Here is a 6,937-nt window from a genome sequence, read left to right as displayed (position 1 = left end):
GTGTGGATTTAGAAAAAGTTTAAATAGATACAAATGAAGTCTACCTTCATATGCAGAATGTCACAAGCAAACTACCTCTTGATCGTAAAGGAAAGAAAACCATCTCCCTATATATTCTCCCCCTCTCCACTCTACCTCCCTATTGGATGCTTCCCAAGGGCCAGATTTCTAAAGAAAATGAAAAGAAAATTACACTGACATCAACTCGCAGAGCATTTCATGAACATTAACGGACAGAACATTTAGCAGTAGCCACGGCCCAACTAGTTGACTCTCGTCACCCCCTGTGCCTGTCCCGTCCCCAAGCCACCCCTCTCCTGGAGTGCCTACTGAGGTGGTTGATGGGAAGAATGCTTTCTCCCTAGAAAAATACTTGTCATCTCCACTGGATGAGGGAAATTCATCTAGAATGCCAGCTGCCTCTAGCATACTTTCTTTAGATTTTCTCATGGCCTCAGCTAAAAAAAAAAAAAAAAAAAAAAAATGGGTATGAAATCATCTTGTGGTTTTACAAGGTGTCCTTCGAGGACATTGCAAATGCCCATCAAATCCCAAATCAGACACCCAGCTTGATTCTTTCCATGCATCTTGGAGAACACTGGATGAGCACCTACACACCTATGAGAACAGCCTCTCCCCCAGGCCTGCTGCCACCATGTGCCCCTCCCTGGGCACAGACCAGGCTTGCTCTTTGCAAAGGGATCAGAGCCTTGAGGCTTGGCCAGAGAATCTGTGTGAAGTGACTCTCGTAACAAAACTTGCTTTATTCTAGAATTCCTCAAACTTAAAGGGCAGAATCCCAGGGCAGCAGCAGAACAGCCCAGAGGATTTGCTCCATAGCAATGCCGGGCAGGGGCAGCCACGGGTGGCAGGTGTAGAAGAAGGAGAGTGAGCTTCTGTCTGGTCCTGGGCAAACCTGGTCTTGCCAGGGTGCTCGTGGTCCAGGGGGCAGGGCAGGGTGGCAGGAAAAATCGAGAGTATGGGCTTCACTCAGATCTGGTTTGAATCACAGCTTGGCTACATAACAGCTTAGGAAAGTTATTTAAACTCTCTAAGCTTTGGATCCCTCCAGTGCAAAAGTAGATACCACTTATGTCATAGGGTTATTGTAATGATTAAATGAGATAATATATCTTTTGACCTACATCTCCCCATCACCTCCCTTCACACCCTGACCTCTGGTAACCACCATCTTATTCTCTATTTCTGTGGATTCGACTATTTTTTTTTCCACATATAAGTGGGACCATGCAGTATTTTTCTTTTCTGTGTCTGGCTTACTTAGCATAATGTCCTCTAGGTTCATCCACGTTGTTGTGGCAAGTGGCAGAATGTTCTTTTGTAAAAGCTGAATAATATCCCACTATATATACATAGTACTGTTCTTCATCCATTCATCTGTCAGCGGACACTTTGGCTGCTTCCATATCTTGGCTATTGTGAATAATGCTGCAATGTGCAGATATGTAGGAAGAATACGTCTAAAGGTCTGATGAACAACAGGAGAAACCATAGTTAATAATATTATTGTATTATATTGGGGATTTTTGCCATAAGAGTAGGTTTTATGTGCTCTTGCCAAAAAAGGGTGGGGAGGCGGTAACTATGTGAGATGATGGATATTTAATTTGCTTGAATACAGTAACCATTTTGTTAGGTATATCAAAACATCATGTTGTACACCTTAAATACATACAGTAAAAAATGAGAAAGCAAAAAATAAATAATATAGAGAGAATATTTAACATGTAGTATTTGCTCAATCAAAAGCAGCAATTACTACTTTATAATAACATAAAGATATTATTACTACTACTTCTACTTTGCAGCTCCTGGCATACAGTTGCCAAAATATTAACCCCAGGCAAGGATTTCAGATTCTGTCCTAATTCAAGAGGCCTCATCCTTCAGCATTTGTGGCGATCACAGGCTCAAACGGGCCAGCCTTATTAACAACCAGCATAGAAATTGCTAGTTTAGCCACTGCCCTTAGCAATGCCAAGCTTCCCCGGGACGCTAGCTGGGTCCCCCTGTCGTGAATAGCCCACCCGTTTACAGGGCACGTGACCGGGCACCTCAGCCCTTCGTGGCGTGGAGTCAGGCGAGCGCCTCATCATTTCCCTCCCTTCAGTCGGGTGTGTTTCGTGGCTTCGTGGTGGTACGACCTGGGATAGTCACCGAGGGACACACATTTCAAGGTCGTGGCTCCTTTAGTCCCACCAGCCTGCGACTGCACTTCCTGTAGAGTCCTGATCGCAGGAAGCAATCAGAACCGTCCTCCCTGATTGCACATCTGGAAACCCCCTTGCTGGTCCCTGAGTCAGCACTTCCCAGAAGACAGGTGAGCGCGGGCGCGGGGAGGCCGGCGAGCGAGTGAAGTCCGAGCTTAGGGAAAGAAGGGGCAGCCCAGAAAAGGAAGAGATCAAATACAAGTGCTGAATATTGAATGAAGGGTAAGATTACAAAGCGCGACAACGTGTATCCCGTGTCAGGCGGTCCATTTGCGCGGCGTGTTGGAACATTCAGCTTTCTGGTTGTGCTATGGGTGGTGAGGGGAAGACTTTTCCCCGGAGATGGGCTTCCCTGGCTCAGACAGCGATGATGCCTTGTGCTTTGGATCTTTGGCCAATGAGGCTCGGCCCCCCGGGGGAGCAGAGCAGCTCCAAATCCCCCTGGGCTTGGCGCTCCACACATGGAGACCAAACGCAGAATAACAGGTGGCTTTGCCATCCCTTCTTCCTTTATCGTGCTTGGGAATTCCTGGAAAAATATGTGCCTGTAAGCAATCATTAGATCCTCTGAGGTTTGCAAGACTAAACATGCCCTGGTACCTGGTAGGGGACTCACAGCTCCCTTTGGGAGGCATGGCCCCAGTGGGGGGGCACTGTAGACATTGCTGCAGGTCAGGCAGAATGGGCACATCTTACAGTGGGAGGCAGGGTAACTCAGCTAAGCCAAGACTGGAGACAAGCACTGACAGCCTGGGCTGGAGAACGTTGGAGGGGAGGGAGCAGGCGGCAGCAGGCAGTTAAAAGAGGGTCTTGACGTCCAGGTCAACAACTTTGGATGTGATTGCACAAAGTACCCTTTACCAGAGCTTTGGGAGCCCATAAGACATTCAATTTAGAAAAAGGACAGGCAAGCAGCCTCTACTGGCTCCCTTGGCAGGGTGCCTTGGAGCAGTGCACAACCTACACAACCATGCATGGCAACCCTGACTGGTTAAGAACTTAGAACAGAAGGTGATGTGGCAAATAGAATTGTGAGAAAATCCCATTTAGAAACCTTAAGTAGGAGCACCATAAGATACAAGAATGTTTAGTGCTTTGTTTATCTATTACAATGTACTAACCATCACAACACTTACTGGCTTAATTAAATCAACAGTCATATTTGCTCATAAGTCTGCAATTTAGCTGGGCTTCTGCTGGCCATGCCAGTGGCACTCCTGTGGCTGCATTCAGTGCTGGGTTGGCCGGGGCTGGGCTTAGGTGAGGAGCCTCTCCTTTCCACATGATGTCTCCAGTGGGGTGGCTGGAATTCTTAGACGGCCACTCAGGGCTTCCACCAGCGCAAAGGCAAAACTGCCAAGCCTTCAAGCTGAAGCTGACACCTAGCACCATGTTCCCTCTGCCACATTCTCTGGATTTAGTCAAATCACAGGACCTGCTCAGACGAGGGGGAGGGGCCTACATAAGGGTGTGAGCACCAGAAGGATGGCTCACTCAGGCCACAGGTATAATGGACTGCCACCGTCCCTTAGGGAGTGAAGGTGGCCATCCAGGTGCCAGGGGTGAGGATCTCATTGGAGGGCAGCCAGTGAACAGACTTTTCTTTTTAAGAATAATCCTCAAATCATTTATATTTAACTTAGGGTATGTTATATACTCTATTCAGTTTATTTTTCTAAGCACATTCAGCTAAGATTAATGGCAAAATAGATAATATTACCCAAAATCAAGCTTCATAAATCACTGTAGTAATAGGTCTCATTTTCCCAAAATATAAAAGGGATGTGAATAATTAGGAGTGGATTATATAATGCCTGGAAAGACAAATTTAGGCATTTAATCTTATCCTTGATTATTTTCATAGTGACATACTGCAGCATTGTATCCAAATTTCAGGAAAAATGATATTGTCTTCTCATGAACACTTAATGCTTCTTTATCAAACATTCACATGGCAATCAACAGAAAAATTGGGTGTGATTTTCCAATCCCCAGGTGGGAGGCTGAGTCTGACAGTGTTCTGGGGGTTGGAATGAGATGAAATATTTGCCTGCCCAATTTGTTTCACTATTTCCTGCACCTGCCTTCTACCTACCTGTCCTCCTAGACCTTCTTCTTCCCTCCCATTTTTTTCTCTTTCTCTTTTCTCTCCAATTGGGGGGTATTAGTTAGAGTATCAGTTCATCTTCCATAACAGAGATAAGAATATACACATTTATTTCTCTGTTGTGTAACAGTGCAGAGGAAGCTATTTATAATCCAGGGGCAATGCCTCTGCTCCATGTGAACACTCAGGGTCCCAGACTCCTTCCATCTTGTTGCTCCTTCATTCTCTAGTCTTGTTTCTCTTTCCTGCATGCTCAGAACTGGTTCAGAATAAAGTCTCCTTATTTTAGCCAATAGGAAAGTGGGAAAGGAAAAGGTTTGCATGCTCTTTTCACTTTTATTTACCTCCTGTTGACCAGAATCTATTCACATGGTTACCCAGAGCTGCACAGGAAGCTGAGAAATGTAGTCTTTTGTGAAGCAGACTTGTGTCTGGCTCCAACTTCTATTGCTATAGCATCTCTGGGGAGACCACAATCAATCTCTGATAGATGGCCTGGTTTCATTTGTGGAATTAATAAAGGAGAAGAGAAAAACAGATGAAGAAGAAATTTTCTTCTTCTGCACCTTGAGTAGTGACATAGAGGGAAAAACTACTCTCTGGGTTTTTACAAGAAGTAGCTCTGACTTTTCCTTCTGAAGCAAGGAACTGGTCTCTGGCTGCCTTCTCCACAACAATCCTCCCGAGGACCAGGAAGGGGGCACAGCAGACAGGTGTCCCACCCCATGCTCCTCATTTCTTCACCTCCTCACCTGGCAAAGCAGCAATTGCTTTGTGGGGCTCCAGAGCATTGGGCCAGCAGGCATCTGCTGCTGGACGAACCTCAGCGAATCTCCCTAGAAGCAGGAGTGAGCCTGATGGGGGCAGGGCACGAAGCTGCCCTAGCAGGGCATTCAAGGTAGTGAACGGCGGTGTGTCGCATTGATAGAAATGGTGGCTCTTCTTTAGGCAGCAGCAAGAACTCAGAAAATACTAAGGCAAAAGGATCCCTACACACGGGGTGACCGTGCAGCCAGGTTGGCTGTTACTGGTCTGTGGCATTGTTCTGAATAGCACCCCGAGAGAGGATCTGGTAGCCTAGGGTGCTAGGGCCACAGCCAGCCTGGCCTTTGATTTGCACGCCCAGGTGTGTGGCAGGCTCCGTGGCTCTGAGTATGGAGTGAGGGGCAGAGCCCCAAGTCTACGTGGGGATGGGACAGCTCTTAGAATTCGTTCAGTCACCTGGGTGCACTGGGAAAGGAGTGTTTGTTAGGAATTTAGTGCCCTTCACCAAACCTGGTGAATTACTCTCTTCACAGGCGAGGTCCACAGGTGCTAAATCTCAGAAAGGGTCTAAATGTGTCTGATTGCTTGTCCCTAGCAGAGCCAGAAAAGCAATGAACGCTTTCCCACTGCCACGTGTACAGGGAAATCGCCAAGAGGTGGAGGCAACCAAAATGTCCATCGGCAGATGTTTAGATAAACAGAATGTGGTGTATACGATACATGCAACGGAGCAGCAATCAGCCTTAAAAGAGGAGGAAGTTCTGAGCCATGCTACAGCGCAAACCGACCTTGAATCCGCTATGCTAAGTGTAATAAGCTGGGCACAAAGAGACAGACGCTGTATGACTCCACTTATGTGAGGAACCCAGAGTAACAAAAGTCACAGAGACGGGAAGGAGCATGGCGGTTGCCAACGGCTGAAGCAGGGGGCACTGGGAGTTAGTGCTCAGTGGGGACAGAGTTTCAGTTTGGAAGATGAGAGGAGTTCTGGAGGTGGAAAGTGGTGATGGCTGCACTATAGTGCAAGGGTGCTTCATATCACTGAATCGTACACATAAAGATGGTCACAATGGTAAATTGTACGGTTGTATAGTTTACTACAATAAAAAGTAGATTCCCCAGGCCCTCTAGAGGAAATCCTGACTCAGGGAGATTGGGAATCTGGGAATTTTTTTTTAAAAGCATCCTAGAGGATTATTACCATCAAGGAAGTTTAGGAAACACTCCTGCTTTGTAATAGGACAATAGATGTAAAGCATGAAAGTCCAGGCTGATTTATAGGCACTCGATGAATAGTCGCTCAATACTAGTAGCTATTATCATTAATAATGTACATGGCTTCATCAGTAGAGTTTCCACGTGAAATTACAATAATGGTCATGGTTAACATTTGCAAGCACTGACTCCGTGCTGGGCATTTTCCTGTGCCATCTCATTTAATCCTACAATGTTACCTATCAAGTCTGATTATTATCTGCTTTATAGAGATGGGGACATTTGGGAAGGGGCCATTTAAGTAATTTGCCAGGCTTCCCATATCTGTGGTGTGACAGAGCTGAGATGCAAACCCCAGGAGGAAGCTCCTGGAAACTGACGGACTTACCACGCTACAGTAAGCTCCACCAGGGCAGGGATCTTTCCCTCTCTTGCCCACTAGTGTATTCACACTGCCTTTCTAGGTATGTAGTAGGTGCTCAATAAATATGTGTTGAACGAATGAGTCAACCTTTTTGTGACCATCAGAAAGGGTTATCTGAATATTTGTCAAAGGAGAAACACCTTAAGGCTGTTCCCACCACTCCGGGGCCCCTTTCACTTGTCTTGACTTCATGTC

This window comes from Microcebus murinus, chromosome 13, assembly GCF_040939455.1.
Source record: "Microcebus murinus isolate Inina chromosome 13, M.murinus_Inina_mat1.0, whole genome shotgun sequence".
NCBI classification, from domain to species: Eukaryota; Metazoa; Chordata; class Mammalia; order Primates; family Cheirogaleidae; genus Microcebus; species Microcebus murinus.
This window is presented reverse-complemented; position numbering follows the sequence as displayed.